General features: G+C 40.2%; 1 protein-coding gene across 2 annotated transcripts in view; it reads right to left on the bottom strand.

Annotated features, from left to right (window-relative positions):
- KCNJ16 (potassium inwardly rectifying channel subfamily J member 16) overlaps positions 1-672 on the bottom strand; it is a 53,540-nt gene extending 52,868 nt beyond the window's left edge. For both annotated transcript variants that reach the window (XM_027568298.1, XM_027568297.1), the window contains exon 1: positions 525-672. The gene's annotated coding sequence lies outside the window, so the exon portion shown is untranslated. The remainder of the gene's footprint in view (positions 1-524) is intronic.
- Positions 673-17,758: the final 17,086 nt, after the last annotated feature.

The raw sequence follows: 17,758 nt of genomic DNA, 5'->3' as shown, positions 1-17,758 counted from the left end.
AAAAGGGAGCATTTTAAAACAAGTTTATAAACACGTATATTTTTATTTCCTCTCATATCATTATTTACAATTCCCAGAAAAAATTAACCTATTTTTTCTTGAAGTTTTTTGAAGGTGTGTGTAAAAGCACATTTCAATGTTTGAAGCTATATATCCATAAATGTCTATACACTTATGCAGGATGCAATAATTTGCTTTCAAAAGAAATTATAGAATACTCCATCTGGTATTGAATATGGAATACGATAAAGTCACTTTTAGATATCTACATATATAGTGTCATGTAAAAGCTGTTTAATAAACTCTATAAAGACCAATTTGAGAATACTTTTGACCAAAGTTTCAAAAGAACTCAAGGAATATGACACTACTTAAAACCCTCGCATAGGAAATTAAATTATCTTAATTGCCTTTAACTCAACATTGAATTGACATTGCTGTGTACAAAACATTGCTGCCCCTTAAACAGAAGCCAGCATGAACAAAGCATAGGCTGAATATAACAAAAATAGAGCAATGCTTACCTTTATTCACTCTCCCTGCAGAGGCTCTATGAGCTTGGTGCTCCCAGCTGAGCAATGGTAAAAATGTTCTTTAGTTAATAATAAAGGAAAGAAAAACTCCAGAAACCAAGAACTTGAGTTAACCATTGACACAGGTTTGTTCCTACAGTCCCACCTGAGAATCTACATAGGTAGCCCTTGGCATCTTATAAAGCAGGTGATAGCCGGTCAGCTGAGACAGAGGTTACCTCACTGCCCCTGTCCCTCTGGAGGAGGTACAGCGTGAAGGGCATTCAAGCATACCCTGATTAACTTTTCACCAGGTCAGGGAAATAAAGGAGGAGGATTTCCTGGGCCAGAAATATGTTCAACAAATATTGATAAACAGGGTTGGTTAGGTGATCTATGGAAATGCTCCTACCCAATGCAAAGAAATCCTTTTTACCAGAACTCTACCTCTTAGCAAGTGAGGGCTGAGATCCAATGCCAATGATACTGAGACAGGACAGCTAGAAATAGCTAAGCATCCATTCATTCCTTTATTCAACATGCCTCTAACGATTAGTTACCCTGTACAGCACAGTTTCAAGGAACTAGTCTAGCATCTTTGAATAAGCCCTGATAAATGGAAGACAGAGATGGAGACTGGAGGGTCCTCCCTCCCTGAACCCCAAGGATCAGAGCTTAGGACAGAAATGATTAATAAAAAACACAGGCTGTGGTTCACATCCAGGATATGCAGTCTGATAGTTGCTCTGCCCCAGCAATAGGTCCTAAGAGATGAAATGAAATGGTGAGTGGTCATGTGGTCAAACTAGTGGACCGGAAGTCAGAAAATTGAATAAGCGAGAAGGTGGATTTAAAATGGTAGAGTCAAGAGAAAGGTCCAGAAGAATGTGAAAGGCAGCCACAAGAAACTAAAGAAATAACAATCCCAAGCTCTTCAGAACCTGCGGGAGGGGTGCCCAGGAGATCCCAAAAGGAAGATTGTGCAGGCAAGGAATTCATATATTGTTTTACTCCCAAGAGCATTGGTAGCTGGAGGATCTAGGGGGCCCCATCCAGTTTGGTCAGCCCTCCGAATTTAGGGGGTCATTTCTGGGTTCTGACCGTAGTTGCCATTTTGGGGTTTTTGGGTTTTGTTTCCATTTTTAAAAGCATGAACACTTGAGGAAGCAAGATATGATTTTCATGTTAGTGCTCACTAGGCTTGTGATATTGGGAGCTATGTACGCTGTCTGCATCCCAGTTGCCTCATCTGTAAAATGAGGATGATAATAATAAATATGACCTACTTTAGGAAGATAATTAGTGTCCTCAACCTGCTATAGCTATCATTAAGGATTGGACATTCTGATGGAAGCACTGATTTTCAACCTGCTACAGAGTACCATGCAGAAGAGTCTGAACCCTCTAAAGGAGCTAGCTTTTCAATTACCAGTAAATGTTAGGGAGGTGATGGACACGGAGTTGCCTCTTCTGCAAAGAAATCTGAATACCAGGAAAATAGGACATGCACATACTAATCAAGGCAACTTACCCTGTGGTTTATCCATAATAAGTCTGACTTGGTCATTTAGTGAGTATTTTATCACTTACTCTGCTTGATTCCTTCCTTGTTTGAAAGCTGAGCTCCCTTTGTTAGCATTCCATCTGAAGGAACTTTTACAAGAACACCACGATACACGTAACACCCTCAACTCTGCAAGGACCATTTCAGGAAAGGTAGCTTTGTTTGGGTGAGTGTTTGGATTGATCTGAGAAGATGAGACATCTAAACACAGCCTAAAAAAGACTACAGAGAAGAGCAGGACAGAAGGCAAGATAGAGAAATTGGATGGTTTCCCAACTCCAACTGAGTCAGAAAATCACAGCGTGGCTTCATTCCTTTGTTTGAAGTAAATTCCCAGAACATCAGACACACCCATACTCACATGTAAGTAGAAAAACACTTTCTAAAGCCAGATGAAAATGATATCTGTGTTGGCTTTCTGTTGCATGTCTATGCCTCCTAAATCCACCTTAACTGAAAATTAACTTCACTGAAGGTCAACTTTGGTGAACTGTAATCTTCCCCGAAACAGAGAGAGACGCCAAGGCAAATCAAAGGGGCAAGTTTGTGTTAAGATTTGTCAGGCAACAAGATGATGAAAGAATTCATTAATAAAGTGTAAAAACTTTAAGTGATAAACAATTCTCTTTTTCAATAATTTGTACTTGATTGCTCTTCAGTGATTTCAGTAATGGCCTAAAGAGGAGTTAGATAATACAAAGAGGCTACTTCTTATGTAGAAGTGTGGTATTATCACTCTAGTTCTGTCACTGGAAAACTGCTTTTGTTTGTTCAGCCTGATGCCTGTTTTTGTAAGTCCTGCAAGCTAAAAATCATTTTTACATGTTTAAATCGTGGGGGCACAGCTAAAAGAAGAAGAAGATTCTGTGACATTTGGAAATTATATGATATTCAAATTTCAAGGTCCATAAATAAAGTTTTATTGGAATATAGTTGCACTTATTCATTTACATACTGTCAATGGCTACTTTCACTCTATAGTAGTAGAGTCCAGTTGTCCTTGGAGCCTTAAGAGAGACCATGCAGCCCTCAAAGACTAAAATATTTAGTATCTGGCCCTTTACAGAAAAATGTTTGCCAATGTCTATGCCAGCTAACCCATACAATTCACTATTCTCCAGTGACAATGTTCTTCTTTTATGATTAATGATTAATACATGGTTAACTCACAAGTCAACTCTATAATCTAAAATCTTATCATTCTATTGTACAATCCAGCCATCATGCTCCTTGGTCTTTACCCAAAAGAGTTAAAAACTTTGCCCACACAAAAACCTACACATTGGCATTTAGAGCAGCTCTATTCACAGTTGCCAAAACTTGGAACCAACCAAGATGTTCTTCAGTCTGTGAATGGGTAAGTAAACTGTGGTTAAAGCAAGGAGGAATCTTAAATGCATATTACTAAGTGAAAGAAGCCAATCTGAAAAGGCTACATACTGGATGATTCCAACTATATGACATTCTGGAAAAGGCGAAACTATAGAGACAGTGAAAAGATTTGGGGGAGGGTAGCCTGAACAGATGAATAGGCAGAGAGCACAGAGAACTTTTAGAGAGTGAAAATACTCTGTATGGTTTTATAACGAAGGATACGTGTCATTATGCATTTGTCCGAACTCATAGAATACACACCAAGAATGAACCTTAAGTTAAGCTATGGGTATGGGGTGATTATATGTCAATGTAGGTTCCTTCTTGATAAAAAACAATGCACCACTCTGGTAAGTGATGTTGGTAATGGAGGAAGCTATGCATGAGTGGGGCAGGGACTAGATGGGAAATCTGTATCTTCCCTCAATTTTACTGTAAACCTACAACTGCTGTAAAGAGATAAACATCTTTTAAAAATCCTATCTTTCCTTCAAGTTTCCTTTTACTAACTCCTTCTCTGACTACTGTAAACATCAACTTATATTTTATTTAAAAAATAATTTTAGGGATGCCTGGGTGGCTCAGTTGGTTAAGCGTCGGCCTTCAGCTCAGGTCATGATCCCAGGATCCCAGATCGAGTCCCACATTGGGCTCCCTGCTCAGCGGGGAGCCTGCTTCTCCCTCCGCCTGTTGTTCCCCCTGCTTGTGCTGGCTCACTCTCTCTCTCTCTCCCTGACAAATAAATAAATAAAATCCTCAATTTTTTTTTTTTAAAGGGAAAATAATTTTAAGGAAGAACAAACTTTTTTTAAAATTTTTTATTGTTATGTTAATCACCATATATTACATAATTTGTTTTGGTGTAGTGTTCCATGATTCATTGTTTGTTCATAACACCCAGTGCTCCATGCAGAATGTGCCCTCTTTAATACCCATCACCAGGCTAACCCATCCCCCTACACTCCTCCCCTCTAGAAACCTCAGTTTGTTTTTCAGAGTCCATCATCTCTCCTGGTTCGTCTCCCCCTCTGACTTACTCCCCTTCATTCTTCCTCTCCTGCTATCTTCTTCTTTTTCTTTTTTTTTCTTAAAATATGTTGCGTTATTTGTTTCAGAAGTACAGATCTGTGATTCAACAGTCTTACACAATTCACAGTGCTCACCATAGCACATATCTTCCCCAATGTCTATCACCCAGCCACCCCATCCCTCCCACCCCCGACCACTCCAGCAACCCTCAGTTTGTTCCTGAGATTAAGAATTCCTCATATCAGTGAGGTCATATGATACATGTCTTTCTCTGATTGACTTATTTTACTCAGCATAACACCCTCCAGTTCCATCCACGTCGTTGCAAATGGCAAGATCTCATTCCTTTTGATGGCTGCATAATATTCCATTGTGTATATATACCACATCTTCTTTATCCATTCATCTGTCGATGGACATCTTGGCTCTTTCCACAGTTTGGCTATTGTGGACATTGCTGCTATAAACATTGGGGTGCACGTACCCCTTCGGGTCCCTACATTTGTATCTTTGTGGTAAATACCCAGTAGTGCAATTGCTGGATCGAATGGTAGCTCTAATTTCAACTGTTTGAGGAACCTCCATACTGTTTTCCAGAGGGGTTGCACCAGCTTGCATTCCCACCAACAGTGTAGGAGGGTTCCCCTTTCTCCACATCCCCGCCAACATCTGTCGTTCCCTGACTTGTTAATTTTTGCTATTCTGACGGGTGTGAGGTGGTATCTCATTGAGGTTTTGATTTGGATTTCCCTGATGCTGAGCGATGTTGAGCACTTTTTCATGTGCCTGTTGGCCATTTGGATGGGAAGAACAAACTTTTTAAAGTCACTGTCCCTTTCAATTTGTATATTACAGTCCTTTGTTGCACATCTCATTTCATTTACTGAACTTTATTTTTTTTTAAGATTATTTATTTATTTGAGAGAGAGAGTGCCACACGCAAGCACGAGCAGGGAGGCGGGGTAGAGGGAGAGGGAGAAGCAGGCTTCCCGCTGAGCAGGGAGCCCAATGTGGGACTCCATCTCGGGATCCTGGGATTATGACCTGAGCCCAAGGCAGACGCTTAACTGACTGAACCACCCAGGCACCCCTCATTTACTGAATTTTAAATACTAGTGGATAAGGATTGACTGAGTCTTAACCATCTTTGAATCTAACAAAGCATGCAGACAGCTGTGACACAGTAGATGTTAAGCAATGAAGGCTTTTCTTAAAAACAAGTATGCCATATTTGGAGGGGTCAAAACACTTATTTTTTCTTTTTAAATCCCCTGGACTCTTCTTTAGTCCAAGGTCTTAATGAGCTTCCTTATCATTCCTTGTCCATTTCCCACTTGTCCTGACACTGAAGACCCTCTTGCTGACCAGATAATCTACCCAACATCATAATTACTAGAAGATGCAAACAATGAATCATGGAACACTATATCAAAAACTAATGATATAATATATGGTGATTAACATAACATAATAATAAAAAATAAATTAATTAAAAAATAAATAAATAATTACTAGGTGATTACATTTTTGTTTTGTTTTTTGTTTTTTGTTTTTTTTTCATCACCCCAGCTCTCAAATTTTTCTTTGTTGTGTCTCATTTCACTTGAAGGAGTCTGATGTACTGTGTTCCAAGCCCTCCAGAATATACATAAGAGGTAGAGGAAAAAGGGGCAAAAAAGTTAATCTGAATTTGCTTTCTTAAGGAGCAATCCAGTCCAGCATTGTTATAAGATGATATACCATTATTTCAACAAATGATTTAAATAAAAATGATGAAGGTGACCATACCAAAAAAGCCTGATATATTGAATCATGCAAACAGGATAAAAGCTGCATGATCCTTCCTAGAGGGGAAAAAAAATTGGAAAAATACCTTTAAAAATTTCTCCCGGGTATTAAAGTTCTATATGTTTATTGGATATAATATGAATAAGAGTGCAAAGAAAGCAATAAAGATTAATCACAAGCCTCAGTGTCCTTTGGTAAAATGATTTGCATGCTTTTCCCCTATAGTTTTAAGATAAAATTGAGATTCAAATTGTATTAGCAATTTTGATTCTTGTTTTTTAACCTTGGTCAAGGACCTCTTGTCATAATGTAACAGAATGCATTCCTAACCTTGGAATTCCCAACATCCGGGAGATACAAGTCAAGCCAATCTTTGGGAGCCTATGCGCTGGCTTCCCGGTACCCCAGTCCCACCCACATTTACGGGTATGGTTGATAACATGCTGTGGGCATTAACTGAAACCGTGCCGGGAGAGAGCTTTATAAACTGTCAAGCATGCCACAGATGTGATGCAACATCTGAAGGTGTGCCCAAACATTAGGTAAATCCTAATCCTGTGCAAGAAGTGCTTGTATGTTGAAAAGCGGTCACTCTCCTCAAGGAGGCATGCCTTCTGAGGGAATGAGAATTGCATCAAAGGCGGCTGCCTGGGTTTGCAAACACACCCTCATTTTAGAGACAATTTTGTTTTTATTGATTCTGTCTTTGTCTATCTGAGGGAAGATTTGAGGTAATTACCTGAATGCTTCAAGCTCCAAACCCTTAACTAACTTCCTTACCACACTGATGACTTCATTAGGAAATACTTGCGGGAGACCCGTTTACCTGCATAGTCACTTCACTTCTTCCTCGCTTTTCGTACTGGAGGCAGAATCCCGTCCTTCTCTGCCTGTGCCCTTTTGTCCTCTGGTCAAACTTCAGGAATGAATTACAGAAAGGAAGGTTCTTGTTGCCTCATTCCCTTCCAAGACATTTTTTTTTTCTAATGCTTTCCTTCCCCCAAAATAAGAATTAAAAGTGATATTTCATTTGACAGCTGGTAACTAATCCCACCTTAGCAGGAAGGAGAACAGGAAGCCAGCAAAGGAATTTTCCATTCCGATGTCCCTTTCAATTTTTTTCCACATCAGGTACTTTTCAAAATCTAGACATTTCCAGTGAGTCTGTATATCTTCTTGTTTTGTCTACCAGAGTCACATGTCCTTTAACTTCTTCTATGCCGATGAAAAACCTCACTGAACTGATGTTTGTAATTGAAGGAGGGAGAACTTGAGAGCTTTTGAAATTCCAAGGGGAATATAACTGAAATGGGATTCTTTGGCTTATGCAAACGGATTTTTGCTTTTGTAAAGATAAAGTTCACCCAGCGAGTCCCTCAAACCACACATCAAAATGTTTCATATTGTAATGAGAACTACAACTTTGACTCCTGAAATAAGTCTCTGCTCAACCCTCTCCCCTCGCTTCCTGCCTTCCATCTTCCCTCCCTTCTTCCCTTTCCCCATCCCTTCCTCCTTCCCTTCCTCTCTCCCTGCCTCCCTTCCCCATTCATTTCTTCCTTTCTTTTCTGTTTAAATACTAAAGGGCTCTGTGTATTTTAATATGTTCCGAGCCTTCCAGAATGTATATGATAAGAAGCAGAAGAAAAAGTAAAGAGCCAAGGAAAGAGTCCACTTGAATTTGTTTCTTCAAGAAACAATCCAGTTCAGCATTTTCAGAAGACAATGCATGATATTCCAACGAATGATTTTTCTTTTAAGATTTATTTGAGAGAGAGAGAGAGAACACATGCCTGCATGAGCAGGGGGAGGGGCAGAGGGAGAGGAAGAGAGAGAATCTCAAGCAGACACCTCTCTGAGCACAAAGCCCGAGGCGGGGGCTCGATCCCATGACCCCCAAGAACATGACCTGAGCCGAAATCAACAGTCAGATGTTCAACTGACTGAGTCACCCAGGCACCCCTCAAAGAATGATATATTTTTTTTAATGATGAAATTATAGTTTCCTAAAGTGGGTGATTTGGACAAAATGTGAAAGAAATATATTCATGTAAACTGGTATCATTTGAAATGAAACAATTTAATTAAGATGATGTCTACAGCATCATGTTAAATTCTATATAAATAGCATTTAACATTGCTCTGTTTTTCTGAAATTTTTTTCTGAAAAATTTTTTGAAATTTCCAAGTGCATATTTTTACTGAAGCAATACTAATTAGACCCTAAATAAAAGCAATAAGAAACATTTATTGAGTGCATACTAGTAGCAGGGACTGTTTTAGACATTTTTGATGTATTAACTCATTTATTTTTCTCACTTAACCAGGGGGTAAGCTGAGGAAGGCACAGGCATCTTATAGTATCTGCGTAAGGCCCTACATCTAGTCAATAATGGCCCCAGGGTATGAACCCAGGCAGTCTGGCTATAGAACCAGAGATCTGAACCACTTGTTTCTGCCTAGGTATCAACTGAGCAAATCTTTCCTTGGTTTAACAATTATATTGTCTTGATTCAATATCAACAATGAGCCCTGGACTGAATTTTATCAGACCCTGGATGAAAGTAAAATCATTTCAGATTATAGTAACTAGAGATCAGTTTTTGCATCTCTAGTTCTAAATACGGTCAGCTAATAAAATAGGCAAATACAACTAAATTATAATGAAAATCTCAAAACCTAAAGTTTAGACTATCTTCTTTTTGACAGATTTAAAGCTCAGTGTAAGGCAAACATATCGGGTAAATTTATTTCTTAGCATAAGATTTTTGTATGCTTATTTAGTGTAGGCTAAATAATTCACCCAACTCAGAACAATTCCTATCCATAAGTAACTCCCCACTCTGCCTCCAGTACCCAGCAACAGAGTGCCCCTGCCTGAGCTCTAGACTCCCTGAGAGATCGGATGTGAAGGTCACTGCCGTCTCCTTCCAGGTCCTTTCAAACCCTGACCACAATTCATTTGAGTTTCATGTCATAGCTCGTATTCTGGTGATAAAGTCCACTCTCTGCCTATTTCACCTATTTACCCATTTAAACAAACTCAAATTCCTAGGACTTTTGGATCACTCACATAGCAAAAACAAACACCACTAAATTACAACTCCTTGAATTTTTTCACTGGATCTTACACCTGTTATATAATAAGACAGATAGGGAATTAGAATTTATACACTTTTCTAGAAGAGATAGAAAGGCAAGGAAAGAGGGAGGAGAAAAAAGAATAGGGCAGAAGGGAAGGAGATAGGAAAGCATCGTTATCTGTTAGAATAGGATTTAGGTCTAAAATATATTATATATTTATATATAATTAATATATATTAATTAGTTACGTTAATGATATTATATAATTATGTTTGTTATAACAAACATGCATGGCTTAACTTGTATCTCCCGGGTGTTGTTGTTATAACAAACATAATTATATAATATCATTAATGTAACTAATTAATAATAAATATATTAATTAATATATATTAACTTGATTTAGCACATATTTACTGAGCACCAAGGCACAGGCAGTGTGTATATAGTGTTCATAACACTACAGTTATGAACTTGAATAAGACACGGTCCCCTGCCTGCTCTCAAGGAGTTATTAGTCTAGTAGGAAAATACAATAAGTATGGAAACAACAACAACACTGTTGGAAGTCAGGTAATAGGAATGCTTAAAAGAAGTACAAACGGGGGCGGGGGGAGCAAGATGGCGGAGGAGCAGGAGACCTGGATTTCGTCTGGTCTCAGGAATTCGGCTGAATAGGGATCAAACCATTCTGAACACCTACCAACTCAACAGGAGATCGAAGAGGAGAGTAGCAACAACTCTCTGAACAGAAAAGCGACCACTTTCTGGAAGGTAGGACGTGCGGAGAAGGGAATCCGAGGTGATATTCGGGAGGATAGACGGCAGGGGAGGGGGCCTCCGTCAGCCGCTTCGGGCAAGTCCTAGAGCCGCGGAGCACAAAATCGGAACTTTTAGAAGTCGGCTCCGCGGAGGGACGTCGCTCCAGTGGCTAAGCGGGGGGTAGAATCCTCCCAGGCCAGTGTGGTCTCAGGACCCTCGGGGTCACAGAAAGACCGGGGGTGCCTGAGTGCAGCAGAGCTCCCAGGTATCGGAGCGGGGAAGCCGGCTGCAGAGACGGAGCCAAGGCGCGGGCTCTCAACTCGGGGTTGCCATAAACGGTGATCTGCGGCCCAGTCGGGCCACTGCTCCTCCAGCAGGGACCCAACAAGCGGCAGAGCCGGGGAGACTCCCCTTTCTCCCCCGGGAGGAGCGGCGCGGGAGCGCACCGCAGGGATCTGCTGGGTTTAGAGACTCCATGCGGGGTCGGGTCCCAGAGAGAGAAACGCTTGGTCACAGGCCGGGTGAGCACGGAGTGCGGCCGGAGACCTGTGACACGGGAGTGACTGCTTTTCTCTGGGGGCGCACTGAGGAGCGGAGCCCCGAGTTCTTGCTTCCTCTGGGGCGGGGATTGGGAGGCCACTGTTTTCACTGTCGTCCTCCAGGGCCATAGGGAAAGCTTGCAGGGAGCGAAAGCTCCTGAGAGCAAACCCGAGCAGCTTGCTTAGCTGGGACCGGCAAGGGCGGGGCAATTCCGCCTCCGGCAAAGACATTTGGGAACCACGGCAACAAGCCCCTCCCCCAGGAGATCAGCACGAACAGCCAGCAAGCCAAGACCAAGTTTACCGATCAAGGAGAACGGGAGAACTCCAGCACTAGGAGAATACTGCACCTAGAATTCATGACTTTTTTTACCATGATTCATTAGGTTTTCAAAGTTAATTTTTTAACTGTTTTTTTTTAATTTCTCTTTTTTCCTTTTTCAACCAACATCTTATCAATCCCTTTTTTTAAAAAAAACATTTTTTATTTTTCCTTTTTAGAGTCATATGTTATCCCTTCATAGTAGTTACCCTTATTTTTGGCTTATATATATATATATATATATATATATATATATATATATATATATATAAGTTGTTCTCTCTTTAAAATTTCGAGATACAGTTTCTTCTAACAGATCAAAATATACCCTAAATCACTAGTGTATGGCTTTGTTCTAGTCTCCAGCCTGATCACATTCTCTCCCTTTTTTTTTTTCTTAAATCTTCTTTCTTTTTTCAAACAACTTCTTACCATATCAATTCCTTTTATAAAATCTTTTATAATTTTCATCTTTACAGTCATCTTCCATCCCTTCATTGTATCAACCCTTATTTTGTACATATATAAGTTTTTCTTCCTTTAAAATTTTAGGAGGCACTTTTTTCTAACAGAACAAAATACGCCCAAAATCTAGTGTGTGGCACTGATCTATGCACTAGCCTGATCATATTTGATCATATTCGGTTTTTTTGTATTGTTCTGTTTTTGTTTTTAATCTTTTTGGTTTTTTTTCTTTCTTTCTTTTCTCTTTCTTTTTTCTTTCTTTCCCTTTCTTTTCCCCTGGTTTCAGGACTTTTCGGATTTGTATAGAGTATATTTGCTGGGGACATTGTTAACCTGTTAGCATTTTGTTCTCTCATTCATCTATTCTCCTCTGGACAAAATGACAAGACAAAAAAATCACCTCAGCTAAAAGAACAAGAGATAGTACCGTCAGCCAGGGACCTACTCAATACAGACATTAGTACGATGTCGGACCTAGAGTTCAGAATCATGACTTTAAAGATACTAGCTAGGCTTGAAAAAAAGCGTGGAAGTTATTAGAGAAACCCTTTCTGGAGAAATAAAAGAACTAAAATCTAACCAAGTGGAAATCAAAAAGGCTATTCATGAGGTGCAATCAAAAATGGGGGCCACTAACTGCTAGGATAAATGAGGCAGAAGAGAGAATCAGCGATATAGAAGACCAAATGATGGAAAATAAAGAGGCTGAGAAAAAGAGAAATAAACAACTACTGGATCACGAGGGCAGAATTCGACAGATAAGCGATACCATAAGACGAAACAACATTAGAATAATTGGGATCCCAGAAGAAGAAAAAAGAGAGAGAGGGGCAGAAGGTATATGGAACAAATTATAGCAGAGAACTTCCCTAATGTGAGGAAGGAAACAGGCATCAAAATCCAGGAGGCACAGAAAACCCCTCTCCAAATCAATAAAAATAGGTCAACACCCCGACATCGAATAGTAAAACTTATGAGTCTCAGAGACAAAGAGAAAATCCTGAAAGCAGCTCAGGAGAAAGATATGTAACCTACAATGGTAAAAATATTAGATTGGCAACAGACCTATCCACAGAGACCTGGCAGGCCAGAAAGGACTGGCATGAGATCTTCAGAGCACTAAATGAGAAAAATATGCAGCCAAGAATACTATATCCAGCGAGGCTCTCTTTGAAAATAGAAGGAGGGATAAAAAGCTTCCAGGACAAACAAAAACTAAAGGAATTTGCAAACACGAAACCAGCCCTCCAAGAAATATTGAAAGGGGTCCTCTAAGCAAAGAGAGAGACTAAAAGCAGCACAGATCAGAAAGGAACAGAGACAATATACAGTAACAGTCACCTTACAGGCAATACAATGGCACTAAATTCATACCTTCCAATAGTTACCCTGAATGTAAATGGGCTAAATGCCCCAATCAAAAGACACAGGCTATCAGATTGGATTAAAAAACAAGACCCATCTATATGTTGTCTGCAAGAGACACATTTTAGAGCCAAAGACACCCCCACATTGAAAGTGAGGGGGTGGAAACAATTTACCATGCTAATGGACACCAAAAGAAAGCTGGGGTGGCCATCCTTATATCAGACAAATTAGATTTTAAAACAAAGACTGTAGTAAGAGATGAGGAAGGACACTATATCCTACTTAAAGTGTCTATCCAACAGGAAGATCTAACAATTGTAAATATCTATCCCCGAACATAGGAGCAGCCAATTATATAAGGCAATTAATAACAAAAGCGAAGAAAAACATTGACAGCAATACAATAATAGTGGGGGACTTTAACACCCCCCTAACTGAAATGGACAGATCATCTAAGCAAAAGATCAACAAGGAAATAAAGACTTTAAATGACACACTGGACCAAATGGACTTCACAGACATATTCAGAACATTCCATCCCAAAGCAACGGAATACACATTCTTCTCTAGTGCCCGTGGAACATTCTCCAGAATTGATCACATCCTAGGTCACAAATCAGGTCTCAACCGGTACCAAAAGATTGGGATTATTCCCTGCATATTTTCAGACCACAATGCTTTGAAACTAGAACTCAATCACAAGAGGAATATTGGAAAGAACTCAAATGCATCGAGGCTAAAGAGCATCCTACTAAGGAATGAATGGGTCAACCAGGAAATTAAAGAAGAATTAAAAAAATTTATGGAAACCAATGAAAATGAAAACACAACTGTTCAAAATCTTTGGGACACAGCAAAGGCAGTCCTGAGAGGAAAGTATATAGCAATACAAGCCTTTCTCAAGAAACAAGAAAGGTCTCAAATACACAACCTAACCCTACACCTAAAGGAGCTGGAGAAAGAACAGCAAATAAAGCTTTAACCTAGCAGGAGAAGAGAAATAATAAAGATCAGAGCAGAAATCAATGAACTAGAAACCAAAAGAACAGTAGAACAGATTAACGAAACTAGGAGCTTGTTCTTTGAAAGAATTAACAAGATTGATAAACCCCGGGCCAGACTTATCCAAAAGAAAAGAGAAATGACCCAAATCCACAAAATCATGAATGAAAGAGGAGAGATCACAACCAACACCAAAGAAATACAAACAATTCTAAGAACATATTATGAGCAACTCTATGCCAGCAAATCAGATAATCTGGAAGAAATGGGTACATTCCTAGAGATGTATCAACAACCAAAATTGAACCAGGAAGAAATAGAAAACCTGAACAGACCTATAAACACGAAGGGAATTGAAGCAGTCCTCAAAAATCTCCCAAGAAACATAAGCCCAGGGCCAGACGGCTTCCCAGGGGAATTCTATCAGACATTTAAAGAAGAATTAATACCTATTCTCCTGAAACTGTTCCAAAAAATAGAAATGGAAGGAAAACTTTCAAACTCATTTTATGAGGCCACCATTACCTTGACCCCAAAACCAGACAAAGACCCCATCAAAAAGGAGAACTACAGACCAATATCCTTGATGAACATGGATGCAAAAATTCTCACCAAAATACTAGCCAATAGGGTCCAACGGTACATTAAAAGGATTATTCACCATGACCAAGTGGGATTTATCCCCGGGCTGCAAGGCTGGTTCAACATCCGCAAATCGATCAACGTGATACAATACATTAACAAAAGAAAGAACAAGGATCATATGATCCTCTCAATAGATGCAGAAAAAGCATTTGACAAAGTACAGCATCCTTTCTTGATCAAAACTCTTCAGAGTATAGGGATAGAGGGTACATAACTCAATATCATAAAAGCCATCTATGAAAAACTACAGCAAATATCATTCTCAATGGGGAAAAGCTGAGAGCTTTTCCCCTAAGGTCAGGAACGCAGCAGGGATGTCCACTCTCACCACTGCTATTCAACATAATATTAGAAGTCCTAGCCACAGCAATCAGACAACAAAAAGAAATCAAAGGCATCCAAATCGGCAAAGAGGAAGTCAAACTCTCACTCTTTGCAGGTGATATGATACTGTATGTGGAAAACCCAAAAGACTCCACCCCAAAACTGCTAGAACTCATACAGGAATTCAGTCAAATAGCAGGATATAAAATCAATGCACAGAAATCAGTGGCATTCCTATACACCAACAACAAAACAGAAGAGAGAGAAATCAAGGAGTCGATTCCATTTACAATTGCACCCAAAACCATAAGATACCTAGGAATAAATTGAACCAAAGAGGCAAAGGATCTGTACTCAGAAAACTATAAAATACTCATGAAAGAAATTGAAGAATTCACAAAGAAATGGAAAAACGTTCCATGCTCATGGATTGGAAGAACCAACATTGTGAAGATGTCAATGCTACCTAGAGCAATCTACACATTCAATGCAATCCCCATCAAAATACCATCCACTTTTTTCAAAGAAATGGAACAAATAATCCTAAAATTTGTATGGAACCAGAAGAGACCCCGAATAGCCAGAGGAATATTGAAAAAGAAAAGCAGAGCTGGCGGCATCACAATTCCGGACTTCCAGCTCTATTACAAAGCTGTCATCATCAAGACAGTATGGCACTGGCACAAAAGCTGTCACATAGATCAATGGAACAGAATCAAGAGCCCAGAAATGGACCCTCAACTCTATGGTCAACTCATCTTTGACAAAGCAGGAAAGAATGTCCAATGCAAAAAAGACAGTCTCTTCAACAAATGGTGTTGGGAAAATTGGACAGCCACATGCAGAAGAATGAAACTGGACCATTTCCTTACACCACACACAAAAATAGACTCCAAATGGTTGAAAGACCTAAACGTGAGACAGGAGTCCATCAAAATCCTAAAGGAGAACACAGGCCGCAACCTCTTCGACCTCAGCCGCCGCAACTTCTTCCTAGAAACTTCGCCAAAGGCAAGGGAAGCAAGGGCAAAAATGAACTATTGGGATTTCCTCAAGATAAAAAGCTTTTGCACATCAAAAGAAACAGTCCACAAAACCAAAAGACAACCGACAGAATGAGAGAAAATATTTGCAAATGACATATCAGATAAAGGGCTTGTATCCAAAATCTATAAAGAACTTATCAAACTCAACACCCGAAGAACAAATAATCCAATCAAGAAATGGGCAGAAGACATGAACAGACATTTTTCCAAAGAAGACATCCAAATGGCCAACAGACACATGAAAAAGTGCTCAACATCACTCGGCATCAGGGAAATCCAAATCAAAACCTCCATGAGATACCACCTCACACCAGTCAGAATGGCTAAAATTAACAAGTCAGGAAACGACAGATGTTGGCGGGGATGTGGAGAAAGGGGAACCCTCCTACACTGTTGGTGGGAATGCAAGCTGGTGCAGCCACTCTGGAAAACAGTATGGAGGTTCCTCAAACAGTTGAAAATAGAGCTACCATACGATCCAGCAATTGCACTACTGGGTATTTACCCCAAAGATACAAATGTAGGGATCCGAAGGGGTACGTGCACCCCAATGTTTTTAGCAGCAATGTCCACAATAACCAAACTGTGGAAAGAGCCAAGATGTGCATCGACAGATGAATGGATAAAGAAGATGTGGTATATATACACAATGCAATATTATGCAGCCATAAAAAGGAATGAGATCTTGCCATTTGCAACGACGTGGATGGAACGAAGGGTGTTCTGCTGAGTGAAATAAGTCGATCAGAGAAAGACATGTATCATATGATCTCACTGATATGAGGAATTCTTAATCTCAGGAAACAAACTGAGGGTTGCTGGAGTGGTGGGGGGGACGTGGGAGGGATGGCGTGGCTAGGTGATAGACATTGGGTAGGGCATGTGCTATGGTGAGCCCTGTGATTTGTGCAAGACTGTTGAATCACAGATCTGTACTTCTGAAACAAATAATGCAAGATATGTTAAGAAAAAAGAAAAAGAAGATAGCAGGAAGGGAAGAAGGAAGGGGAGTAAGTCGGAGGGGGAGACGAACCATGAGAGACGATGGACTCTGAAAAACAAACTGAGGGTTCTGGGGGGGGTGGGGGGACGTGTTAGCCTGGTGATGGGTATTAAGAAGGGCACGTTCTGCGTGGAGCACTGGGTGTTATGCACAAACAACGAATCATGGAACACTACGTCAAGAACTAATGATGTAATGTATGGTGATTAACATAACAATAAAAAAATTTAAAAAAAGAGAGAGACCAAAAAAAAAAGAAGAAGTACAAACCCAACTGGTATGGGATCAAAGCAGGGACAATTTAATCCATTGGTGGAGATCCCTAAAAGCGGCATGCGAGTGGTAATTTCATGAAGTTTCAAGAGGTAGAAAAGGTTATGCATGTATTCTGAACCTAAAGAAAAACATGAACGAGACAGAACAGAGAAACTCTTGGGGAAACAAGAGTGTTGCAGGTTGATGTGGTTTGGGGCAACTCTAATAAAGCAAAGGCTGAGGGGCGCCTGGGTGGCTCAGTTGGTTAAGCCTCTGCCTTCAGCTCAGGTCATGATCCCAGGGTCCTGGGATCGAGCCCCGCATCGGGCTTCCTCCTCAGCAGGGAGCCCACTTCTGCCTCTGCCCCACCCCCTGCTCATGTTCTCTCTCCCTCTCTCTCTCTAATAAATAAATAAAATCTTAAAAAATATATAAATAAAGCAGAGGTTGAAAACAGTGGTGCCAGATCCTGGAAGAGCTTCATTGTCCACTGAGGATGTTGTGTTCGGTGTGGAGGCAACATGGAGACACTGGAGGCCGGAGTCAGAATGGGAATCTGCCCACAAATCTGAGTGGAAAGAGACAACTGGGCGGGAGGAGGGGTGCATCCAAAAAGGGGGTGGAATGAATCAGGAGTCATTTATTAATGAAAGCTGAAGTTACTGAGTCGAGGGAG

This window comes from Zalophus californianus, chromosome 16, assembly GCF_009762305.2.
Source record: "Zalophus californianus isolate mZalCal1 chromosome 16, mZalCal1.pri.v2, whole genome shotgun sequence".
Lineage (NCBI taxonomy): Eukaryota > Metazoa > Chordata > Mammalia > Carnivora > Otariidae > Zalophus > Zalophus californianus.
This window is presented reverse-complemented; position numbering and strand designations above follow the sequence as displayed.